Source organism: Giraffa tippelskirchi, chromosome 6 (assembly GCF_054371585.1).
Source record: "Giraffa tippelskirchi isolate mGirTip1 chromosome 6, T2T-mGirTip1v1.2.pri, whole genome shotgun sequence".
NCBI classification, from domain to species: Eukaryota; Metazoa; Chordata; class Mammalia; order Artiodactyla; family Giraffidae; genus Giraffa; species Giraffa tippelskirchi.
In genome coordinates this window covers 113,625,213-113,640,869 of record NC_137280.1, presented here as the reverse complement: position 1 = coordinate 113,640,869, position 15,657 = coordinate 113,625,213, and the positions used below count along the sequence as shown (strand labels likewise).

Below are 15,657 nucleotides of genomic sequence, written 5' to 3'. Positions count from 1 at the left end.
TTCACTCTCCTCTTTCACCTTCATCAAGAGGCTCTTTAGTTCTTCTTTGCTTTCTGCCATAAGGGTGGTGTCATCTGCATATCTGAGGTTATTGATATTTTTCCCGGCAGTCTTGATTCCAGCTTGTGTTTCTTCCAGCCCAGCGTTTCTCATGATGTACTCTGCATAAAAAGTTAAATAAGCAGGGTGACAATATACAGCCTTGACGTACTCCTTTTCCTATTTGGAACCAGTCTGTTGTTCCATGTCCAGTTTTAACTATTGCTTCCTGACCTGCATACAGGTTTCTCAAGAGGCAGGTCAGGTGGTCTGGTATTCCCATCTCTTTCAGAATTTTCCACAGATTGTTATGATCCACACAGTCAAAGACTTTGGCATAGTCAGTAAAGCAGAAATAAAAGATTTCAAAGGCAGTTCAACATCTCAAGAAAACTTGTACTATCCACAAAACTCTTTTCTCAGGGTCCACTTTCCATAAACCTTTTTTTCACTTTCTCTATTCATCACTTTATTTGTCCATTCAGAGAACAGTCACCTGTAAATCAGACTTACTTCCTTTTGCCTTAGTAAAATGTAATTCCACTCCTTATACCTTTTTAATAAAAGCACATGTCCTACTTTCCTTAAGCAACCATGAACTGTCCTTTATTTCAGCACTTTATAGATCAGTAAACATAAATCACCTAAAGCTTTTATCTCATTTGCATTTTCTTTCCTTAAAAGTTTCTTCATATCAAGACTTTCCTTGATGACAAATTTGCAATAGATATAATAAGATCTTATTTAGTTTACATTAAATCTAGGCATAATAAAAGTATTATACTTAGTGTTGATGATTCTTAGATATGTCCATATTAATTAGATCAACAAACATTAATATTGATACCAGGTATTAATTTAATATTGAATATTTCCCAGTTCATGTGAACCTGAAATTCATTCAGTTTGATTTATCTTGTATTTAAAATTGTTTTGTAAGCCCTTACTTTTCTTTAAGCCAATTAAATTAGAGCTTATTTACAAATTAATTGTAGCAATATTATCAAAAGACAAAGACACACACTGAGACCTACATATCCAGACAGACAGAGATCTCATGCTCGATATTTTAAAACGTCTCTTTGCCTTTTTTTTTTTCTTGGCTTGAAGTTCTACTAATTTGCCCAAGTCTGAAGTCTCAAGTAGAGTGAGCTGTGTATTTCAAGGACATGGTAAGAGTTAACTTCAGGCTTTTTCCTAGACGAGTTTCTGTTTTTTCAAGATAGTACGTATCAATCCCAATCTCCTAATTTATCCCTTCTCCCCTTACTCCCTGGTGACCCTAAGTTTGTTTTCTACCTCTGTAACTCTATTTCTGTTTTGTAAATAAGTTCATTTATACTCTTTTTAAAAAGATTCCACATATAAGCAGTATCATATGATATGTCTTTCTCTGTCTGACTTCACTCTAGGTCCATCCATGTTGCTGCAAATGGCATTATTTCACTTTTTATGGCCAAGTAATATTCCATTGTATATATGTACCACATCTTTTTTATTCACTCCTTTGTTGATGGACATTTAGGTTGCTTCCATGTCCTGGCTATTGTAAATGGTGCTGCAATGAACATTGGGGTGTTTTATCTTTTCAAATTATGGTTTTCTCTAGATATATGCCTAGGAGCAGGATTGGTAGCTCTAATTTTAGTTTTTTAAGAAACTTTCACACTATTCTCCATAGTGGCTATACTAAGTCCCAATAGTCCTTTAACTAGATGTTTCATTCTCCTGTGACTGAACATTTATTTTCAGTATTTTAAAATTATCAGTGAGGGAGTTCCCTGGCAGTCTAGTGGTTAGGACTCAATGCTTCCATTGCAGGGGGCACAGGTTCAATCCCTGGTCAGGGAATTAAGATGCTGCAAGCCATGTGACACAGCCAAAAGAAAACCCCCCAAAATAAAATAAAATCACCAATGGATAAACTTATGTATATGTATTTTTGTATTACTGAAGGCAGATGTTTCTTTAATCTGATTTATAATATCTAAAAAAAATTCAGATTCAAATAGATGAGTATTTGTTAATTATAATGGTCAAAAAAAATAGCTTGCTTGCAATTTCAAGCTGTTCTTCAGTTAAACTGAGATGGAAGCTTTAAACAAGAGAAGGAAAATTTTATTTCTAAATGGAATTAAGAACACTATCTAATGGTGTGTATTCCTTATAAATATAAATATTTCTATTTATAAATAAATAGAAATATAGATTTGAAAGAGCCAAATAGTAATAATAAATGCTGAGGCCAAAAAATGAAAAAAAGAGAAATGAAAAGAAAAAGGAAAAGATTACATCATGACTAACCAAGTGCTGTCTGCATATACTTGAGACTTTTCTAGCATTTTCGTGGATGCTGTGCACATGCGTTTTGGTACTGTTCTCTTTTGCTATAGTTTTACAGGAGTAGATAATTATACTATATAGCCTTACTTTTTTTTTTTTAAGAAAAGTGAAGAATTATCAGCTTCCTAATTATTGTGGTTTGAGGAGGTCAATAAATAATATTCCTGTTCTTTGCCCAAGATTGGAATGAATTGAAAGATTAGTGTGTTAACCAAGTGAGCTTGCTTATATTTCAATCCTGAATTGGATGGGCTTGCCATGTTATGTGTGTGCATGTGCTAAGTTGCTTCAGTCATGTCTGACTCTTTGTGCAACCCTATGAACTGCAACCCACCAGGCTCCCCTGTTCATGGGATTCACCAGGCAAGAATATGGGAGTGGGTATGCTCTCCTCCAGGGGATCTCCCTGACCCAAGGATCAAACCTACATCTCTTCTCCTGCATTTGCAGGCAGATTCTTTACCGCTAGTGCCACTTGGAAAGCCCTTGCCATGTTATGGGTACATCTAAACAGTCTCAGCTTTTCTTGGTGTGTACAGTAGAGGTGAGGGATGGTGTGATGTGATGAAAAGTTATAGCAGAGAAGAGCAGGAAAAATGTGCTTTATGCAGGTGGGCAGATCTGAGAGAGAGTGAGGAAAGGACCGGGAAAAGCAAGTGTGGTTCCTTCTCTGAAACCTATCAGTCGTATAAGTCTGTCCTACTCTGGGACGTGTGAGGAAGGAGGTAGAGAGGGGCCAGGCTTTTTACACTAACTGTAGTGTTTCCACGTGGAACATGAGGAGTTGTAAACAAATGATTTTCCTAATGTTAATAAATAACCCACTTTAAAAATGACAAGAAGTTCTATGCAGAAATGGCAAGAAAAACTTTAGAAAAAAAGATCAACACAGAAATATTAGATCCCTTGGATCCAGCAATCATTAAACGGTTTCTAGTGATTGCTTATAAAGAAAGCTGAGCGCCGAAGAATTGATGCTTTTGAACTGCGGTGTTGGAAAAGACTCTTGAGAGTCCCTTGGACTGCAAGGAGATCCAACCAGTCCATCCTACAGGAGATCAGTCCTGGGTGTTCATTGGAAGGACTGATGTTGAAGCTGAAACTCCAATACTTTGGCCACCTGATGCGAAGAGCTGACTCATTTGAAAAGACCCTGATGCTGGAAAATATTGAGGGCAGGAGGAGAAGAGGACGACAGAGGATGAGATGGTTGGATGACATCACCGACTCAATGGACATGAGTTTGGGTAGGCTCTGGGAGTTGGTGATGGACAGGGAGGCCTGGCATGCTGCAGTCCATGGGGTTGCAAAGAGTCAGACACAACTGAGTGGCTGAACTGAACTGAACTGAGTGATTGCTTTGTTTTCTTTATAAATATATGGTTTATTTATTTTAAATCATACAGTAGTTGTAAACATAAAATGAGAACATTACAGATAAATAAAGATTCTCTTTGTCTGAACACATTTTTGGACTTCTAGCTCCCTTTCCAGAAGTATTGTCTATTTTTGGCTTATTATGTATCCACCCATCCTCCCACGCTTATGAAAATACTTTAAAAAATTATTTATTTATTTATGCTATTTTGGGCCGCGCTGGGTCTTCGTTGCTTTGCTCTGGCTTTCTCTAGTTGCAACAAGTGGGGACTACTCTTCCTTGCCATGTGCAGTCTTCTCATAGATGTGGCTTCTCTTATTGCAGAGCACAGGCTCTAGGTGCATGGGCTTTAGTAGTTGCAGCATGCAGGCTCAGTAATTGTGGCTCCTGGGCTCTAGAGCGCAGGCTAAGTAGTTGTGGTGCAAGGTCTTAGTAGCTCCCCAGCATGTGGGATCTTCTCCGATCAGGGATCAAAACGTGTCTGCTGCATTGGCAGGTGGATTCTTTACCACTGAGCCATCAGGGAAGCCTGCCAGAGTCTTTTTATGACTTAATTTTGGAAATGACATCCCAGCATTTCTCTCATATTATATATTTTTTGAAAGAGAGTCATGAAGTGTAGCCCACACTCAAAGGGAAGGAGGAATTCCATAAGAATGTGATTGCCAGGAGGCAGGATGATTGGGGGCCATCTTAGAGACTGCATGCCATAGGCTGGCTCTTTTTAGGGTTGCAAGATGGCTGCTAACGACAATTGATAAACGTTTTTCTCTGAAGTAAGATGCTTCAAAAGGACATTTCTGGCCCTACGCTGAAACCTTTTCTGATCTCCCCATTTCCCAATTCAATTCAATCAACAAGTTTTGGGTGTTTATTTTTGGCCAGGCTCTTTACTACTTGCTAGGGTTATATGGACCACATCTTCAGAAAGTCCACAAGTCATATTGTCATGGTGTGTATACACCTATTCATCTCTGCTTGTTCCTCTTACCTTAACCCCAGCTTCAAGACTTTTCTTTAAATATACCTGCTTTCTCTCCAGAAGGCAAGTCATAGTTTCCCAGACTCTAGTCTGCCACCCTCCTCATTTGGTGGCAAATCAATACATTTCTTTTTCCTTTATCCTCAAAACCTTGTCCCCATCAATCTCATTTGGTGTGGTGACAAGGACCAAATTTTCAGTAACATATTTATTGACACATTACTATTCAACAACTCTTACGAGGTGTCAAATGTCGATACATATAGTACTCATTTATTAGTCTTATTTGTAATATTTTATTATAGAACATACTGTTTTATTCATTCAGATCTTATTGTATATTTCCTTTGTTTATATTTTTCACAAGGAAGCGGGCCTGAACATGAACACGTCTTCTGCACACTTGTAGACATGAAATGGCTGGGTCATAAAAATGAAGATTTTAAATTTCACCACAAGTGGGTGTTCTTATTTTATGCTTTTACCTTGCATCTCTAAGAGTTTACACTTCCCAGAGTCCCTTCTTCTCCTGAAATGGTCATACTTTAATAACATTTACCATCCAGAGATAGTTTTCATTATCTTTTTTTAAATTTAATTTTATTATTATTATTTTTTAATAAATTTATTTGTTTTAGTTGGGGGCTAATTACTTTACAATATTGTAGTGGTTTTTGCCATACATTGACATGAATCAGCCATGGGTTTACATGTGTTCCCCACCCTGAACCCCCCTCCCACCTCCCTCCCCGTCCCATCCCTCTGGGTCATCCCATTGCCCCAGCCCTGAGCATTTGTCTCATGCATCGAACCTGGAATGGTGTTCTGTTTCACATATGATAATATACATGTTTCAATGCTATTCTCCCAGAACGTCCCACCCTCACCTTCTCCCTCAGAGTCCATAAGACTGTTCTATGCATCTGTGTCTCTTATTCTGTCTCGCATATAGGGTTATCATTACCATCTTTCAAATTCCATATATATGCATTAGTATACTGTATTGGTGTTTTTCTTTCTGGCTTACTTCACTCTGTATAATGGGCTCCAGTTTCATCCATCTCAATAGAACTGATTCAAATGTATTCTTTTTAATGGCTGAGTAATATTCCATTGTGAAAATATGGAACGCTTCACGAATTTGCGTGTCATCCTTGTGCAGGGGCCATGCTAATTTTCTCTGTATAGTTCCAATTTTAGTATATGTGCTGCCGAAGCGAGCACTGTTTTCATTACCTTATGAACAGATAATTTCAGTATAACTTAAGTTACACGCAAAAACAGGGCCAGACGAGGCTTAATGTGGCACAGAACACTTTCAAGGTTTCACGGTAGGGTTTCGAGGACTCTGTTACTACTACTCTTTGGTTTCCCTCAAAGTACTAGCAAATGATAAAGCAAACGAACAAACTGCGAGACCACTGGGAGGTGCCCAGTTGGCTCTTGGAGATGAAATCTGCCTTCCGTTGATGGCGACCCCCCCCACCTCACACAGTTGGTATGTCCTGGTGGCAGCCTCCCCCCCTCAGTGCGGGTTGGTTCCGTCCTTGGACGCCCGCGCATGCGCCACCCGCCGAGAGCGCGTCGCGACCCCGCGGTGTTTCAGGTTAGCGCGCGCTCGCCCGCCTCAGATTCCTGACGTGCTGTGGGAGCTCGCGACCCACAGGACCTGAGAGGAGGGCTCATCCGCGCCCCGCGGACGGTCGGTGAGTACCAGCCGTTTCGGCACACCTCCAGCCGCCTTCCTCCCGACTCCTTTTCTCCCTCAGTGGGGGCGCGGCCCACTCTTCTCCGGAGCGGAGCCTCTGACTTGGGGTTAGGGCCCTCTTGATGCTGAGGCGGGTCTCTTCGGATGCCAAGGTGGGCGCCTGCTGACAGGACGGCCCTTCGGGACACCAGGATAGGCCTGGTAGGACATCGAGGATGGCCCCTCAGGATACTGAGCGCCTCTGGACGCCGGGGAGGGCCCTCGGGCCGGCGGTTGGGCCTCTGGGGACCCCGGATGGTCTTCCTCCCTCGACTGCCGGGCCTGCTCCCCTCAAACCGAGGGTGCGGCCTTCATTCTCCCCGGGGTCCCTTTCGGTCCTTCTGGGTCTCCGGCGACCGGCTCCGGTCCCTGCCCACCCCTCGAAGGCGTTTTCCTCACGCTGAGCTCCCAGAAAGGGGGCTCCGTCTATGCCGCCTCCTTCCGTGGGGCCTCACAGCCGGGACCTCTCTCTGAGTCAGGTCGACTGGGTCCCCCACCCCCTTTCTCCTCACGCTCCCTATATATACTGTTTTCTTTTGGTTAGTGGTCTAGGTTATTTTGCCCAGAAATTAAGTTTTTCCTTGGGAATCCTTATCGTCGTTTACCACTTCCCCCTGCCACAGAAGTAGTATGTTTCTGTTCTGTACGATGATAGACAGTGTTTCAGGCCTTTTACGCATACACATTTGTTGAACGTTCACGACAGTCTTATGCCATAGGTACTCTTACCCTCTTTGACTAATGTATTAGATAACTGAGGATTAAAGACACACATGGTGTAAGCGGTTGAGCTGGCTTTGAATCCAGCCAGCCTGGCTCCAGTGTTCTTGTATATAGTCACTGAGTATGAATAAGTGAAAGTCTACTGTCTTTATTTTTTCCTGTTTGAGGCAGTGCCTTTTAGTTGAATCAAAAAATGTGTCTTTTTGGAATCAGATACATTGTGCTTCAATTATCAGCATTCCCGTTTTGAATTTAAGAAATTACCAGATGTTTTAACGTGTAAAATCATGATAAAAGTATCCTAAAATAATGAAGCCTACCACATAGAGTTTTTGGGAGGAATAACCTCTATAATGCCTTTGAGGTACCTAAAATAGTGTCCAAGGACCCAGTAAATAACTATTACTCATTGTGTTTGGATTCTGTTTTTACACACTGCCTTAAACTGAGGCTGAGTATAAACTGGGAAATAGAGCATCACGGTGTGTGTGTATGTGTGTGTGTAGGCACATAGAGCATCGGTGTGTGTGTAGGTGTACATTTACTTTTTTTTTTAATTGGAGAAACCGTAAAGCTCATGTGATCTGTTGATGAAGAGCTTGGTACCAGATTTCTTGAATGGTGGCTTATTTAGAAGTAAGAGTCAATCAGTCAGAGAGGACTGTTAAGGTCCCTATGCCTCCACACTTTCAGAGCAATTTTGACAGGTTTGGTAGGTAGAATGTCAAGATTTTAAATTTTCTTGTCAGTGATTGTTCTTCACATAGATCAAGATGATGGATGTGTTGAACAAAAATGACAAATAATATCTGTCATTTATCATGACAAAACATAAAAATGACAAATTACAAATTGGAGATTTTCAAGGACACTACCAACTGTAATATAACGAGTCTCATTTTTGGGTCACCTTTCCTGCCTGTGCATTCTTTTAGAGACTTTTTTTTCTGTTATGATTGAGAAGAGAATGTTGGCATCTAGACTCTATTCCTTCTTTGCAGACACTTAGTGGTAATTCGTTCTGTAGCCTCTATTCACGGAGAAGGAAATGGCAACCCACTCCAGTGTTCTTGCCTGGAGAATCCCAGGGACAGGGGAGCCTGGTGGGCTACCGTCTATGGGGTCGCACAGAGTCAGACATGACTGAAGCGACTTAGCAGCAGCAGCAGCAGCCTCTATTCAAGTAATTGAAGATAAGCCATTATTTTAGTGATTTTTTTTTTTCATTTTGAAAGATGACAACTTAAATAGGAGTTGAATTATGTTAGATTGCTTGTTAAAATTGGCTGAACAGTGACTTCTTTAGGGACTTCCCCAGTGGCTCAGCGGTAAAGAATCTGCCTGCAGTTCAGGAGCTGCAGGAGACACGAGTTCAATCCCTGGGTCAGGAAGATCCCTTAGAGGAGGAAATGGCAACCCACTCCAGTATTCTTGCCTGGAGAATCCCATGGACAGAAGAATCTGGCAGGCTACAGTCCATGGGGTCGTAAAGAGTTGGACACAACTGAAGCAACTTAGCATGCACGCACATGACCTTTTTTACTCTTAGAATTTCCATGGAAATAGTGTGGCTAAATGTCATGAAGCACTGGAATTTTGGAATCTGTCTCTGGGGTGCCTCTAACTTAATGCTTATTGATCCCTTATCTACTATGATTCTTTGAAAACCCACTTTGAGCCTGTAGATGGTTCTGTGCTAAGGAGAACAGTTTTTATTTCTTTACATCTTTAAGAAATTAGATGTATTTGGTGGTGTAGCACCATTGCTATCAGATTTGAACATATTGGTTTCAATAATTAAATGTACAGGAAACACTTTAAAAGATGAAAACTATTCTGTACAAGATGTTTTCCTAGGGCACTATGATTCCTCCTGTCTGACCCCATACTTATCCCTACTTCCAAGTCCTGTTCAAGCTGTTCTCTTAGATTCAAGGATCACCTCAAGTCTTATTATTCCACATATAGCAATAGTTTCTTCGACCTGTAATTTAGCCTTTTGTGCCCTTATATAGCATTCAGTAAGTTAAATGTACGTAATTTAAACATTTTATTGAATTATATTTTATAATTTAAATATATAGCATAAAGTATGCTAAGTCACTTCAGTTGTGTCTGACTCTTTGTGATCCCATGGACTGGAACTTGCCAGGCTCCTCTGTCCATGGGATTCTCCAGGCAAGAATACTGGAGTGGGTTGCTATTTCCTCCTCCAGGGGATCTTCCTGACCCAGGGATCGAACCCATGTCTCTTACATCTCCTACATTAGCAGATGGGTTCTTTACCACTAGTGCCACCAATTCATCTAATATTTATGTGTGTATACCTTACATCAGAAATCCAAAGATTAAGTCATAGAGTATTGGAGTCAGGATTTAGAGTTGAGAGATAGAAGTGCAAGTGCCTGCCTTGTGACTTTGGGCAGGTTAGTCTTTTGAACCTATGTTTCCTCATAATAATTATATATACTTCTTAGGTTTTTATAAGGAGTAAATAAAATAGTCATTCACTCACAAGTGTTTATTATTAAAAAAGTATTGTTTGCATACAGTGAGGTGAACCAGTCTTAATTGTACAGCTCAATATGTACATCCATGTAACTGCCTCCCAAATCAAGATATGAAATATTTCTAATACCTGAAAAGGATCCTCTGTGCCCCTTTCCAGTTAGTACCCTCCAAAGGTAACTAACTCCGAAGGTAACTGGTGTTCTGACTTGGTCACCATAGCTTAATTTTTTTAAACAGCTTTATTGAGATATAATTCATATACCATTAAACTTACCCACTAAAATGTACAACTCAGTGGCTTTTAATATTTTCACAGAGTTGTATAACCATCACAACAATCAATTTTAGAACATTTCTTCACCCCAAAGAGAAATGCCACACCCCTAATTCTTCAGTACCAATCCCCCTGAGCCGTAAGCAATCACTGATCTACTGTCTTGTCTGTTTAGATTTACCAGTATGGGTAGTTCATGTAAATGAAATCATACAGTATGTGGTCCTTCTGGCTTCTTTTTACATATCATAATGTTTTCAAACTTCATCTGTGTTGTTGCATGTATCAGTGCTTCATTCCTTTTTATTGCTAGATAATTTTCCATTGTATGGATCTGATATACATTTTATTTATTCCTTCATCTGTTGATGGACATTTGGCTTGTTTCCATTTTGGGGCTGTCATGACTAATGCTGCTTTGTGAATATTTATGTACAGGTTTTTGTGTGGACATAAATTGTAATTTCTTTCGGCTGTTTATGGAGGAGTGGAATTGTTGAGTTGCATGCTAACTCTAATTTCAACATTTTGAGGAGCTGCTAGACTGTTTTTCAGAGAGTCTTCTCTGTTTTACATATCTATCAGTAGTGTATGTGGGTTCAATTTCTCCACATCCTGGCCTACACTTGTTCAGTTCAGTCGCTCAGTCATGACCGACTCTTTGTGACCCCATGAATTGCAGCATGCCAGGCCTCTCAGTCCATCACCAACTCCCGGAGTTTACCCAAACTCATGTCCATCGAGTCGGTGATGCCATCCAGCCATCTCATCCTCTGTTGTCCCCTTCTCCTCCTGCCCCCAATCCTTCCCAACATCAGGGTCTTTTCCAATGAGTCAACTCTTCGCATGAGGTGGCCAAAGTATTGGAGTTTCAGCTTCAACATCAGTCCTTCCAATGAACACCCAGGGCTGATCTCCTTTAGGACGGACTGGTTGGATCTCCTTGCAGTCCAAGGGACTCTCAAGAGTCTTCTCCAGGGGGGCGGGGCTAAGATGGCTGAGGAATAGGACGGGGAGACCACTCTCTCCTCCACAAATTTATCGAAAGAACATCTGAACGCTGACCAAACTTCACAAAACTACTTCTGAAGGCTGGCAGAGGATGTCAGGCTTCCACAAAGACAGCGCATTATCTTCAAAAGAGGTAGGAGAAATTATAAAAGATAAAAAGAGAGACAAAAGAGTTAGGGACGGAGACCCGTCCCCGGGAGGGAGTCGTGAAAGAGGAGAAATTTCAAAGCACCAGGAAACCCTCTCACCAGCGGGTATGGGGGAAGATTTCTTATCTCGGAGGGCAACGTAACTGGGAGGAAGAAATAAATAAAATCCACAGATTACATGCCTAAAGCAACTCCCAGCAAAGAACCCCAGACGCTCGCATCATCCGCCACCAGCAAGTGGGGGCTGAACGGAGAGGAGCGGGCGGCACTGCCTAGGGTAAGGACCGGGCCCGAGTGCCCCGAGGGCAATCTGAGGGAGCTAACGTGAGATAGTAACCTAAACTGGGGGACAGCCAGAGAGAGAGAACTATCCCGCGAAAAGCCCAACTCTAAGGCACTGCCGGCCCGCTCACAGAACAAAGGACTGAGCGATACCAGAGGAGAGCTAGCTGGCTGCGGACCGCCTCATCCCCCGCCGGACACAGCAGGCAGGCGGGGCCCGCCAGAGCCGGAAAGGGGCAAACTCGGCCCCAGAGAGGGCACCCCCTACCAAACTGCAAACAGGCTCCCAGTTTCTAAGCAAAGACTGCCTGAGATCCCGGAGGGTCGACAGCCGCCGGGAGGGTCACAGCCAGAGACCAGCTCCCCAGAATCGACACAAAGCACACCGGAGCCGGGCGCGCCCGTAAACCGAGGCGGGGACCAGGGAGGTGATAAGCCGCACCGCCCCAACAGGGGGGAAGCGCGCTCGCCAAACTCCTGGCCGCCTGAGCAGCTCCGACCAGGAACGGCACACGCTGTGGGCGAAACCGAGTCTGCGCCTTTGTGGAGTAACCGGGAGCCTGAACCTGAGCGGCTTAGACCTGGGAAGTGCACGCATCTCAGGGCCCACTCCCCGGCGGAGTAACCTGAAGCCTGAGCAGGGTAGACGGGGAAAGCACACACGCCGTGAGCGGGGGCGAACCCAGTGCGGCCGAGACACTGCGAGCTCACCACACACACGCCAGATTTGCAGTGTTCCTTCCTCCCCACAGCACGATTGAACAAGCGAACCTAAAGAGACCACCTCCACTGCTTTGTTGCAGGGCGGAAATTAGATACTGAAGAGATCTCCAAACAGAAGCCAAATAAACAGAGGGAAGCGCTTTGGAAGGGACAGGCCAACAGATTAAAATCCCTGTAGTTAATACCGACTGCATTGAAAAGGACCTATAGATCTTGAAAAGTATAAGCAGGAATAAGGATCTATCTGAAACTGAGCAGACCCCACGCTGCTCACAACAGCTCCAGAGAAAGTCCGGATATATATATTTTTTACTATTATTATTATTATTTTTTTAATTAAAAAAATTTTTTTTTCTCTTCTTTCCTTTTTCTTCAAGTCCTCTATTACACCTTTAACTTTCATTTTCATAACCCACTATTAACTTGCAAAAAAAAAAAAAACCCCTATTTTTGAAGCAAACTACATACATATATCTTATACCTTTTGTGTTTTCTTTTTTTTTACTGTTTTTTTCCTGTCTTACTTTTTTTTACTGTTTCTTTTTTACTGTTTTACTGTTTTTTTTCTTTTTACACTGTTTCCTTTTTTCTTTTTTTTTATATTGTAAGTTTTATAAGAGTCTAACCTCTACTCTAGATTTTTAATCTTTGTTTTACATATTTGATATCAATTTTGTACATTTAAGAACCCAATCTTTAGGACCCATTTTTACTCAGGAGTGTGATCACTGGCCTGATTACTCTCTCCCCCTATTGATGCTCTTTCTTCTCCCCCAGGGAACCTCTATCTCCCACCCTCCTCCTTCTCTTCTCAACCCAATTCTGTGAATCTCTGAGGGTGATCTGGGTACCGGAGAACACTTCAGGAACAGGATACTGCCCAGATCTCTCTCTCCCCTCTTAATTCCTCCCTTTCTACTCATGCTCACCTCTATTACCTTGCTCCCCCCCTCTATGTATTTCTGTGAACCACTCTGAGGGTTCCAAACTGTGGAAAGCACAGAGGGAAGTGCTTACTGGCTAGATTGCTCTCTCCACATTTGAATTCCCCTCTTCCCCTCCTGGTCACCTCAACGCCCCCCCCCCATCTCTCCATGTAACTCAGTGAACCTTTCTGGGTATCCCTCAGTGTGGAGAATCTTTTCACCATTAACCTAAAAGTTTTATTATTGATGCTGTATGGAAGGAGAAGTCTTGAGGATACTGCAAGAATAAGACTGAAAGCCAGGCGAAACATTAATTAATAAGAGACCATCCAATAGCCTCCACATATACACTGAAACCAAGCTCCACCCAAGAGCCAATAAGTTCCAGAGCAAGACATACCACGCAAATTCTCCAGCAACGCAGGAACATAGACCTGAGCATCAATATACAGGCTGCCCAGAGGCACACCAAATCCATAGACATCTCAAAAATTAATACTGGTCACTCCATTGCACTCTAGAGAGCAGAAATCCAGCTCCACCCACCAGAACACCGACACAAGCTCCCCCAACCAGGAAGCCTTGACAAGCCACCTGTCCAACCCCAACCACAGTGAGGAACCTCCACAATAAAGAGGAACTTCATACTACCAGAATACAGAAGGGCCACGCCTAACACAGCAATCTAAACAAGTTGAAAAGGCAGAGAAATACTCAGCAAGTAAAGGAAAATGAGAAATGCCCACAAAACCAAACAAAAGAGGAGGAGATAGGGAATCTATCTGAAAAAGAATTTAGAATAATGATAATAAAAATGATCCAAAATCTTGAAAGCAAAATGGAGTTACAGATAAATAGCCTGGAGACAAAGATTGAGAAGATGCAAGAAATGTTTATCAAGGACTTAGAAGAAATAAAAAGGAGTCAATATAGAATGAATAATGAAATAAAGGAGATAAAAGACACTCTGGAGGGAACCAACAGTAGAATAACGGAGGCAGAAGATAGGATAAGTGAGGTAGAAGATAGAATGATGGAAATAAACGAAACAGAGAGGAAAAAAGAAAAAAGAATCAAAAGAAATGAGGAAAACCTCAGGGACCTCTGGGACAATATGAAACGCCCCAACATTCGAATCATAGGAGTCCCAGAAGAAGAAGATAAAAGGAAAGGCCATGAAAAAATACTCGAGGAGATAATAGTTGAAAATTTCCCTAAAATGAGGAAAGAAATAGTCACAGAAGTCCAAGAAACTCAGAGAGTTCCAAACAGGATAAACCCAAGGCGAAACACCCCAAGACACATATTAATCAAATTAACAAAGATCAAACACAAAGAACAAATATTAAAAGCAGCAAGGGAAAAACAACAAATAACACACAAGGGGATCCCCATAAGGATAACAGCTGATCTTTCAATAGAAACCCTTCAGGCTAGAAGGGAATGGCAGGACATACTTAAAGTAATGAAAGAGAATAATCTACAACCCAGATTACTGTACCCAGCAAGGATCTCATTCAGATATGAAGGAGAATTCAAAAGCTTTACAGACAAGCAAGAGCTGAGGGAATTCAGCACCACCAAACCAGCTCTCCAACAAATGCTAAAGGATCTTCTCTAAACAGGAAACACAGAAAGGATGTTTCAACACGAACTCAAAACAACCAAGTAAATGGCAACGGGATCATACTTATCAATAATTACCTTAAATGTAAATGGGTTGAATGCCCCAACCAAAAGACAAAGGGTTGCTGAATGGATACAAAAACAAGACCCCTATATATGCTGTCTACAAGAGACCCACCTCAAAACTAGGGACACACACAGGCTGAAAGTGAAGGGATGGAAAAACATATTTCATGCAAATGGAGACCAAAAGAAAGCAGGAGTCGCAATACTCATTTCAGATAAAATAGACTTTAAAATAAAGGATGTGAAAAGGGACAAAGAAGGACACTACATAAAGATCAAAGGATCAATCCAAGAAGAAGACGTAACAATCATAAATATATATGCACCCAACATAGGAGCACCACAATATATAAGGCAAATACTAACAAGTATGAAAGGGGAAATTAACAATAACACAATAATAGTGGGAGACTTTAATACTCCACTCACGCATATGGATAGATCAACTAAACAGAAAATTAACAAGGAAGCACAAACTTTAAATGATACAATAGACAAATTAGATTTAATTGATATTTACAGGACTTTCCACCCCAAAACAATCAATTTTACCTTTTTCTCAAGTGCACATGGAACTTTCTCCAGGATAGATCACATCCTGGGCCATAAATCTAGCCTTGGTAAATTCAAAAAAATTGAAATCATCCCAGCCATCTTCTCTGACCACAATGCAGTAAGATTAGACCTCAATTACAGGAAAAAAACTATTAAAAATTCCAACATATGGAGGCTAAACAACACGCTTCTGAATAACCAACAAATCACAGAAGAAATCAAAAAAGAAATCAAATTATGCATAGAAACGAATGAAAATGAAAACACAACAACCTAAAACCTATGGGACACTGTAAAAGCAATACTAAGGGGAAGGTTCATA

The 15,657-nt window shown here is 41.5% G+C and overlaps 1 protein-coding gene and 1 non-coding gene across 18 annotated transcripts in view; one reads left to right on the top strand and one right to left on the bottom strand.

Annotated features, from left to right (window-relative positions):
• Positions 1-5,859: 5,859 nt before the first annotated feature.
• On the bottom strand, positions 5,860-5,966 carry LOC145511743 (U6 spliceosomal RNA). Its single transcript, XR_014058124.1, has one exon. It is a non-coding gene; the product is annotated as a U6 spliceosomal RNA (small nuclear RNA).
• Positions 5,967-6,310: 344 nt separating this feature from the next.
• Positions 6,311-15,657, top strand: part of UIMC1 (ubiquitin interaction motif containing 1) — a 131,040-nt gene continuing 121,693 nt past the window's right edge. For 7 of the 17 annotated variants that reach the window (XM_081501939.1, XM_081501936.1, XM_081501924.1 and 4 more), the window contains exon 1: positions 6,311-6,448. The gene's annotated coding sequence lies outside the window, so the exon portion shown is untranslated. Of the gene's footprint in view, positions 6,652-15,657 lie in introns of all 17 variants that reach the window. The other 10 variants (XM_081501937.1, XM_081501929.1, XM_081501925.1 and 7 more) reach the window with 5 other exon arrangements.